Source organism: Chiloscyllium plagiosum, unplaced genomic scaffold (assembly GCF_037043375.1).
Source record: "Chiloscyllium plagiosum isolate Xiang-an unplaced genomic scaffold, Cpla_swu_hap1 HiC_scaffold_29, whole genome shotgun sequence".
Lineage (NCBI taxonomy): Eukaryota > Metazoa > Chordata > Chondrichthyes > Orectolobiformes > Hemiscylliidae > Chiloscyllium > Chiloscyllium plagiosum.
The window spans coordinates 33,369,625-33,379,242 of NW_028270167.1; the positions used below are offsets into that span (position 1 = coordinate 33,369,625).

General features: G+C 41.3%; 1 protein-coding gene across 3 annotated transcripts in view; it reads right to left on the reverse strand.

Annotated features, from left to right (window-relative positions):
• pknox2 (pbx/knotted 1 homeobox 2) overlaps window positions 1-8,314 on the reverse strand; it is a 479,880-nt gene extending 471,566 nt beyond the window's left edge. For 2 of the 3 annotated variants that reach the window (XM_087976466.1, XM_087976462.1), the window contains exon 1: window positions 8,133-8,314. The gene's annotated coding sequence lies outside the window, so the exon portion shown is untranslated. The remainder of the gene's footprint in view (window positions 1-8,132) is intronic. The other variant, XM_087976460.1, reaches the window with a different exon arrangement.
• Window positions 8,315-9,618: the final 1,304 nt, after the last annotated feature.

Below are 9,618 nucleotides of genomic sequence, written 5' to 3' on the forward strand. Positions count from 1 at the left end.
AGAGAGAGAAGAGCGAGAGAGAGAGAGAGAAGAGCGAGAGAGAGAGAGAAGAGCGAGAGAGAGAGAGAAGAGCGAGAGAGAGAGAGAGAGAGAGAGAGAAGAGCGAGAGAGAGAGAAGAGCGAGAGAGAGAGAAGAGCGAGAGAGAGAGAAGTGCGAGAGAGAGAGAGAGAGAAGAGCGAGAGAGAGAGAGAAGAGCGAGAGAGAGAAGAGCGGAGGAAACATGAGACAAAAGAGCAAGAGAGAGAAAACAGCACGAGAGAGGAGGGAGAAAGAGGGAGCAAGAGAGAGAGGAGAGAGAGAAGAGGGAGCAAGGGAGAGGAGAGAGAGAGAAAATAGCGAGAGAGAGAAAATAGCAAGCAAAGATAAAGAGAAAACAGTGAGCGACAAGAGAAAAAGACAGCGAGAGAGAGAGGAGAGAATGAAACAGAGCAGGGAGAGTGAAAACAGCGAGCATGAGAGAAAACAGCGAGCGCAAGAGAAAAGAAAGTGAGTGTGAAAAGAAGAGTAAGAGATAAGAGCGATAAAAGAGAGATAAAAGTGTGCACGAGAGAGAAAAGAGCGAGAGAGTAAAGAAAAGCGAAAGAGAAAAGAGCAAGAAAAGAAAAGCGAGAGAGAAGAGTCAGACAAAAGAGCACACAAGAGAAAAGAGGGCGAGAGTAAAAAGGGAGAGATGAGAGTGAGACAGAAGAGCAAGAGTAAAGTGTGAGAGCAAGAGTGAGACCGAAACCGAGCAAGGAGAGTGAGAGAGAGAGAGAAGAGAGAAAACAGTGAGCGAGAGAAAAACAGTGAGTGACAAGAGACAGCGGAGAGAGAGAGAGCAGAGAGCGCGAAAACAGCGAGCGCAAGAAAGCAGCAAGTGCGAGTGAAAAGAGAGTGCGAGAGAAAAGAGAGCGCATGAGATATAAGAATGCACGAGAGATAAGAGTGCGAGAGCAACAGTGAAGAGTAAAGACGAGAGAGAATAGAGCGAGAGAGAATAGAGCGAGAGAGAATAGAGCGAGAGAGAATAGAGCGAGAGAGAATAGAGCGAGAGAGAATAGAGCGCACAAGAGAATAGAGCGCACAAGAGAATAGAGCGCACAAGAGAATAGAGCGCACAAGAGAATAGAGCGCACAAGAGAATAGAGCGCACAAGAGAATAGAGCGCACAAGAGAATAGAGCGCACAAGAGAAAAGAGCGCACAAGAGAAAAGAGCGCACAAGAGAAAAGAGCGCACAAGAGAAAAGAGCGCACAAGAGAAAAGAGCGCACAAGAGAAAAGAGCGCACAAGAGAAAAGAGCACACAAGAGAAAAGAGAGCGAGAGCAAAGAGCGAGAGACGAGAGTGAGACAGAAGAGCAACAACAAGAGCAAGACTGAAGCCGAGCGAAAAAACAGTAAGAGAACAGCGAGAGAGGGGAGCGAGAAAACAGCGAAGGCGAGAAAACAGCGAAGGTGAGCGTGAGGAAAGTGCAAGCGACGAGAGAGAGAGAAAACAGCGAGCGCGAGAGAAAAGATCAAGCGAGAGAGAAAAGGCCATGCTTGAAAGAGAGAGGAAAGAATGCAAGTGAACAGCGAGAGAGATGAGAGCGAGAGAGACGAGCGAGAGCAAGAGAGAAGAGTGAGAGCATGCGAGAGAAAAGACAGCATGAGAGAAGAGAGCGTGAGAGAAAAGAGAGCGCAAGAAGAGCAAGAGCAAGAGAAAGAAAAGAGAGAGGGAAGAGCAAGAGCGAGTGGGAAGAGCAAGAGAGAGAGAAAAGTGGGGGCAGAGAGAATGCGACAGAGAGAGAAGAAAGAGTGAGTCAGAGAGAAAAGAGAGTGAGAGAGAGAAGAGTGAGCAAGAGAAGAGCGAGGAGAGAGTGAGAGAGCGCATGAGGGAGAAAAGACAGTGAGCGTGAACACAAAGTGAGAGTGAGAGAGAGAAAGAAAGAGAGAGACAGAAGAGCAAGAGTGAGAGAGAGCTCAAGAGAGAAGAACAAGAGGGAAAAGAGTAAGCGAGAAGAGCAAGAGCAAGAGTGAAGAATGGGTCGAGCAAGAGCAACGAGAGAGACAAGCAAAAGGGAGACGAGCAAAAGGGAGGAGAGAGCGCAAAAAGAGGGAGAGAGAGAAAGGAGGGAGAGAGAAAAAAAAAAAGGAGAGAGAGAGAGAGAGAAAAAAAAGGAGAGCAAAAAGACGGAGTGGGAAAGAGACCAAAAAGATGGAGGGAGAATGAAAAGACGGACAGTGAAAAGACAAAGAGCAAAAAGGAGAAGACAGAGAGAGAAGACGGAGAGCGACAAGAGGGAGAGAGCGTGACAAGAGAGAGGGAGAGGGCAAAAAGAGGGAGAGAGATGAAAAGAGGAAGGGAGAGAGTGAAAAGTGGAAGGGAGGGAGGGAGAGAGAGCACGAAAAGAGGGAGGGAGCAAAAAGAGAGAGAGCGCGCGCGAAAAGGGAAAGAGGGAGAGAAAATGTAAAAAGAGAGTGCATGAAAAGTGGGAGGCAGCGAAAAGAGGGAGGGAGAGAGCAAAAAGGGATAGTAAAAAGAGGGACAGAGCGAGAAAGGGGGAAGGAGCAAAGAGAGGGAGCAAAGAGAGGGAGGGAGCAAAGATAGGGAGGGAGCAAGCGAAAGCAGAGAGAGAGAGAGAGAGAGCAAAAGGGGAGAGTGAAAAGAGGAAGAAAGAGCGAGAAGGGGAGGGAGAAAAGAGGGTGAGAGCGAGGGAGAAAAGACAGTGAGAGTGAGAAAAAGAGAGGGGAAAAAGAGAGGGAGACAAATAGAGAGAGAGAGTGGAGACAGGCGGAAGGGAAAAGATTAAGGAATGATTCACACCAGGAATCGGTGATGCTGTTCCATTTACACTAATGTTACAGTTAGAATGTAACCGTCGTCTGAATTTGGAATCATATTCCTATCAGGTACTGGAATGAGATGCAATGAAACTCCTGGCACAAGGAAGCCTTCTTATATTTCACTTATGCCAGATATAATTCGGACCTTTAACCAGATACACACTCCACAAAATGAAAGGACTTACATTTAGGTAGCACATTCCTGATCTCTGGTTTCTTAAAAACCTTTATGTCCAACATTTCGGAAGTGTAATCATTTTGCAATGCAAGAAATGTCACAGCCAATTTGCATACAGCAAGTTTACAACTTGGTTAGATAGTGGCTAGATAAACCTTTTATTGGTGCAAGTTAAAGGGTAGGTTTCGCCCAGAAGTTGAGGGAGAACTTCTCTGCTCTTCTGCAAGAATAACAAATACTAAACTTGAACTATCACTCTGTACTTAATCTATTCTATAACTGGCCTTGAAGTGTTTAAAACTATATTTGTATCTAACTACGTTGAATACCTAACATTTGGAGAGCACTCTGTTCATCTAAGCAAGGTCAGTTATAGACTAGATTAGATGCTCAGTAAACGGCGTACTCAGCATTTACATATTTAACTACAATATGTAGCTGAGCACTGCTGCAATTGATGGCATTTACTCTCAAATTGGAGATCAAAAAACTGTCAGCTCATGTGGTACTCCATACCAGCGCACCAAATCTAGGATGGCAAGCCAATGCAGCGCAAGGAGAGGTGCCAAAGGTGCAGTGATCATCTTTTAAAAAAGATTTTGTACAGATCACTGTCCAATGACCGAGTCCAGATGCTCAGCATAAACAGGATTGGGTTCAGCTATAATTACTCCATAATAAGATAAACTACCTGCAATCACTGTCCAAACTCAAGTGGTCACTGGGGATGAGATGCCACAGACAGCTGTTTCAATGGGCTTAAAGACCAATGGCCTGAAATTGGGCTCTATGAATATCAACATACAGACTCTCAAAATGTTCACCAGGAATGCTTTTATCTACAAATGTTAATATTTATTTTGAACAGATTAATGGCAATGTTAAACAATGATATTTCATAGCAACATGCCTTCATGAATAGTCACTGCCCAGTTTCAGAGCAACATGGGGACTGAAGGTGGTCAGGTTGAATGGAATTTACCCATCAACAATACAAAAGACATGAATTTATTCTCCATCCTATTTTTCAATATAGCAAATATCTCTTGACCTTAAATCCTGGATCTATTTTAAAGGATTTACCCTGTACTTTGTTATAACTAAATTGTTGGAGTGTTGTTGCCAAAAAGAAATCAAGGAATTTTTCTTTTAATTTATTCACAGGATGTGGGCATCACCAGCTAGGCCACCATTTATTGTTCAATCCTAATTGTTCAGAGGGCAATTAAGAGTCAATGATATTGCTTTGGGTCTGGAGTCACATCTAGGCCAGACTAGGCAAGGACAGCAGATTTCCTTTTTTAAAAATGGACATTGGTACATCAGATTTTATTTTAAAACTATAATCAACAATGGTGACATGGTCATCATTCGGCCAACTCTTCATTTCAGATAGTTACTGAATTCAAATTGTGCCATCTCTCATAGTAGAATCCGAACCCATATTCGGCCTGAGGTTCTAGATTATTATCCATGGCAGCTACACTATGCTACCAACTCCACTTCATTCTAGTGTTTTTTTCTAATGCTAACAAAGAACTGAGTCAGACAAACTTGGCTTCATTTACCACACAGCTTATGTCAGTCTTATGTTGTTGAGGACTGAAATATCAGTCACTGTAAGAAAGGCACAATGTTCCAATTACTTGTAAAACACACAAAGGCTGCTTTAACTCATGATCAAATAGGTAAAATAAATTTGACTGGTCACAAGTTACAGATGGACTACAGCACTCTGATTACCATTTCAGAATTCCTCCCTCTACTCACCAGTCTACCCATCGGTCACAATAATACTACCAACGGTCTTGGATTCACAACCTGGAGGTATTCAGCTGTCTGTCAGGTGCTAAAGGGTTATTTATGCCAAACTGCTTAGAACGGACAAGTGTTTGTTAGAACCAGTTTTGTTCTACACAAGATCAGCCCTCCAGTTCCCTAGGTTGTGTTGTGCAACTTCAGTTTCAATGGCTCCTCTCCTCCTCATCAGCATTAAATAATTACTCAAAAACCCATTGCTCGATGCTTTCTTTTAAAAGCAAATGTGAAAATCGCTGCTGACACCTTTCCCTTATAAAATGTATGCAAACTATTTAGTGGTGTGGACAGATCGTAAACAGATCTGACTCTCTCTCAGCAGTTATTCTCGTTAGGGCTAGTACCTGAGGGAAACCAATTGCCATGAATCTCAAAAAGCCTGGATTATAGAATAAAAAACAAGCAAAGCTACAAGGGGAAAAAGAAGGTTAAATATTTGAAGCTGTTTAATTTTCAGTCTTCACAATGACACGTGTACCAAAAATGTGAGTAGACTTAACTGAAAATTAGAGCTCACTGCTGAACCTCAAAAAACTGAAACAGTGAACCCAGGACCAGGGAAATTCCAAACAGGAACACCAGTGCAAGAGCATTCAGGAATAAAATCTAAAAGCCTATTTTATACACACACACACGCATACACACAAATGAGTGGAAATCCAGATCACACAACCACCTCCTCCCACAAAGAAAGGTTGTGGATACTGGGGCAAATGGAGGACCCCAGTTAAGATCAGCATAATGTGTTTGAGGAAAAGGTAAGAAGAACATGGAGTTAAGATCCTGATCAGCCGTGATTCCACTGAATTGTTAAACAGACTCAAGGGGTTGAATGACCTAATTCTGTTCCTACATTCCATGAAAAGTCGAATTTCCGTGGACCTGCTAGCAGCTTACAGGTTAATAAAACAAATAAAAATCATATGAGAACAAAGAGAGTGCTTCTTACTAAACATTAATTGATTTAACATTCAATCTGTTTCAGATTCACACAAGACTAAATCTGTAAACATCCTTCAAATTCAGGCAGGACAATCAGCCTGTAAAAATATATTTAATTTCATTACACAGGTACTAATACAGTTCAAATGCTAGGAAATTGAATGATATCTTCAAAACAAAGTACTTAATGGATTAAGATTTTAATGGAACTTTTCTGTTAAAAATGCAGTGCCCACCAATGCTGAAAAATTGCATTACACACAATAACTGCACAACTCAAAGACTAAATCATTGATAGACTGTGCCACACAGAGTTGCTGTTTTGCAAAACAGACTGGAAAGGTGGAAGACGAAGTGACAAAAGATCCACCAGTACTTTACTGGCCAGCTGACGTAACCTTTGGAGAAGGACAAGTTACTCTGCAGTACCATATTCACTTAGATAACAGTGAAAGCCAAACACAATTCAACCTGGGCAGGATTTCAAAATTACACAGGACAATAATATCTCTGACGTTAACAAGCAAGAAAGGAATCAAAAATCACAAGCTATACTGCCCAGCTACTGGAATATATGACTGAAGGAACAATGTTCAATAAATGGCAGAAATCCAAGAATTTCCAAAACATTTTCAGCAAAATAAAACCAAAAATCTCACGGCTCACATTTATCATCAAGACTTTGCCTTAAGCTCCTGAATATTCTTGATTGAAATGATCATTAACACAACATATTAATAAAAGTAAGTTAGTCTGAACTTTCACATTTTAACAGTGAACATTTATTTTGCAGGTTTCAGATTGAACTGCACAAAGAGAAAATAAAGAGTGAAAATACTATTGACTACAGCATAAAACAGCAGCTGTTGCAGAAATTGCACTACATGTGTCTGTGGCTGCAGCTAAACCATATATTTTGCTAAATGTGTAAAAGAGAATATTGAATGAAAGGTTATATTTAAAATAAATGAGGCATTATTTCCACACTACAGAATTTCAGGTATTTTACATAGTACAATATTTATAGTACAGAAAATGACAAGGCCTAATGATTCTATACCTCTGTATGTACTCCATACAAGCTACCACCAATGCGATTAGTGACCCTTCTACTCTAATTAGCCTTGTGTGGTTATCTATTTTCTCCTCTGATGCATGAATGCGATTCACCTTCACTAATTTCAAGGATACGGGTATTTGATAAGAGTTTTTGGTATTCTATATATAAAATAAAACACTTAAAAAATTGAGGTCCAACCACCTCTAGTGTTGCAGGAAGATGAACCTAAAGTTGATGGCACACATGAGCCCATGGAGATCACGAGTGCTGGTCATTGACAGAGGGTGTGCTTCTGTGACCATCTCAATCCAACTATTTGGACTCATCCAGTTCCCTTGTATTTGCAGTCTTACCTCACTCCAGGATGCTATCCCCATGCCCTCTGCTCACTTGCCAAACCAAACCAAAACTCCAAAAATTCAACACGACGAATTAGTTAGCATTTCTTCAAAATTTCCTCAGTGAAAGCTGTCTCTCAGAAACACGTTGAATTTTGCATTCTATTATTGGAGGAGTATTTAGCTCAACACAGTTGCAGAGTGGGTGGCAATACACATGCACTCTGCAAGATGAGACATATACCCTCCCCCAATCCCTACCTATAAATAGTTCAGTAGTCCAGCTAGTGATTCCTCCTCCAGATTTCTGCAAACACTTCACATCATCTTGAAGAAAACAGGAAATGAAACAGCAAAGAATTGGGAACACCAATAATAATGTCTTGTGGTGCCTCTCCTTCCCCAGCCAGCACACAAGCAAGTTTGGATTTGGAAATTGGTTATTTCCACGCAAAAGATCACGCAATAAAACCGTGAAACAGGCACTAATCTCCTTAAGGAGAATGATTTGAAAGCAAAGTTATTGACTGTATGCTTGCCTTTTTAATTTTAGCTGGGACCCTCCAATTTAAAACAGGTTAGCAAAATGCAACACATTTATATTTTATGTATATTTTATGTAAAGTTTCCTTTGACAATAGCACTGCAAATAAAAAAAAGTTCAACATGTTAAGGCTACATGATCAGAGCTAACCTGATCATACAACTTTTTTTACTCCAGATATAAACATCTTGCCTGGTTGTGACTTTATGTTTTGCTCTCGCACAAGCTCTGAGCCTTTAAGAGGGAGAGTTGGATCAGAGTACTAGATAGAAAACAATGCTGAAATGACAGATAGTAACTTTGTGTGCACCAACAGTGACTGAAGCCCTGAACTGGAGGGACACCCATTTCACATCGAACACAGACCCAGATACATCTACGGGCGCAGGGTGTCAGAACATGTATACTGTATGTAACAATCAAGCTTCGGCTCTCCAACTGCATACCTGCTTCCTGCACAGAATTCCACTGCGCCGTTCTGGTTTACTCCCATTGCATAGGAGTCACTGCAATCCCAGCAAAACCCTAATAGCAACATAGAAATTCTTAGCAAATTAGTTCTGCGTTTGGTGGGACTGGCCTGAAGCGAACACATCCGTTGTCCAGTCAGCTCCATCGCCCTACTGATCGGAGGCTCCGATCCTGTGAGGAAGCATGCTAATTTATTGATACTGCTAAACAAATTCCTCACAATATCTTCGCTTTAAGTCAACAACTGGGGCTTGCGCTAGCAAATTAACTCCACGCTTGATTGCAAGCGGCTCGCAGCTTCCTCTCCCCCCTCCCCAAAAAAAGGTACCGAATGTTAGAGGCGAGTAGATATTAGAAGCTGCATGGCGAGACTTTATACACAGAGGCTACAAGGAGGAGACTGAAATCGATTTATTTCCTTTTAATTAATCATTTAAACGCATTTCACGAGGCACATCTAAAAGTGGAATTTAAAAGGAGTATGCCAGCCAAAATAAACCGTTTCTGAAATCTACAATGTAAGTTCTCTGATAAGCAAATTGTTCCATTTCCTCTCGCTTCATTTCCATAGTAACAGAATATAGAGCAAATATTAATTTGTAACAAATGTGTTGCAACATTCCTGATGATACATCAAAAGGATAAAAAAAAAGCACTTTTCAAGAAAATAACATTCTCTGAATTCACTCCATCACATAAACGTATAAAACGATACAATTTCAAATCCATTAGAAAATCTGACTGGTGATTTATAAGCACAGAGCAAAGATATCAGAGCTTCAAACTCTGCTCGGAAGTACCCAGCGCCCCCTCTTATTGTGCTTAAAAAATAAAATAATTTTGCGAAATCAAACTTAATTAAGATTGGCAAAAAAAATACAAACTGAAATGTAATGAAGGATAACTGATCAAATGCTCTTATTAATCAATACTACCTCTTGACAGAAAGAAATTACATCAGGTCAACAGTTGTATCAAACAGATGGGGGGGGGGGGGGGGGAAAGAGTGTGGGGGGATGAAGAGCGGAAAGGAAAAAAAAGACATCGAAAAGGTTCTTCCGATAGTGCGAATGGGAATCTCCTCCCTATTTGCATCCAGAAAGTGGAAGGGAAAATGTATAAAACAGAATCGGTGGCAAAAAGACTACAAAACAAAACATTTCAGGAGTCTGATTAATGCATTCTGTAAATGCATCAGTCAGTAGCTCCCCGGTTGAAAAGTCGAAAATGTTGAGAAGTTGAGATTGAGGCGCCCAACACAGTACAATGATCAGACAGCTAATGTGGAAAGATTCTATTTGCAGACGCACACAGAAAAGACTCCCCCGCTCATCGCTTAACAATGCAGCTACTTTCCCACCATCAGCTGTAAAACTGGAGAGAAGAAAGAGGTGGGGAGACAGAAAAGGGAAAAAAAAATTAGAGATGGAAAGGCGGAGGGGGAGAGAGAGAGAGAGAGAG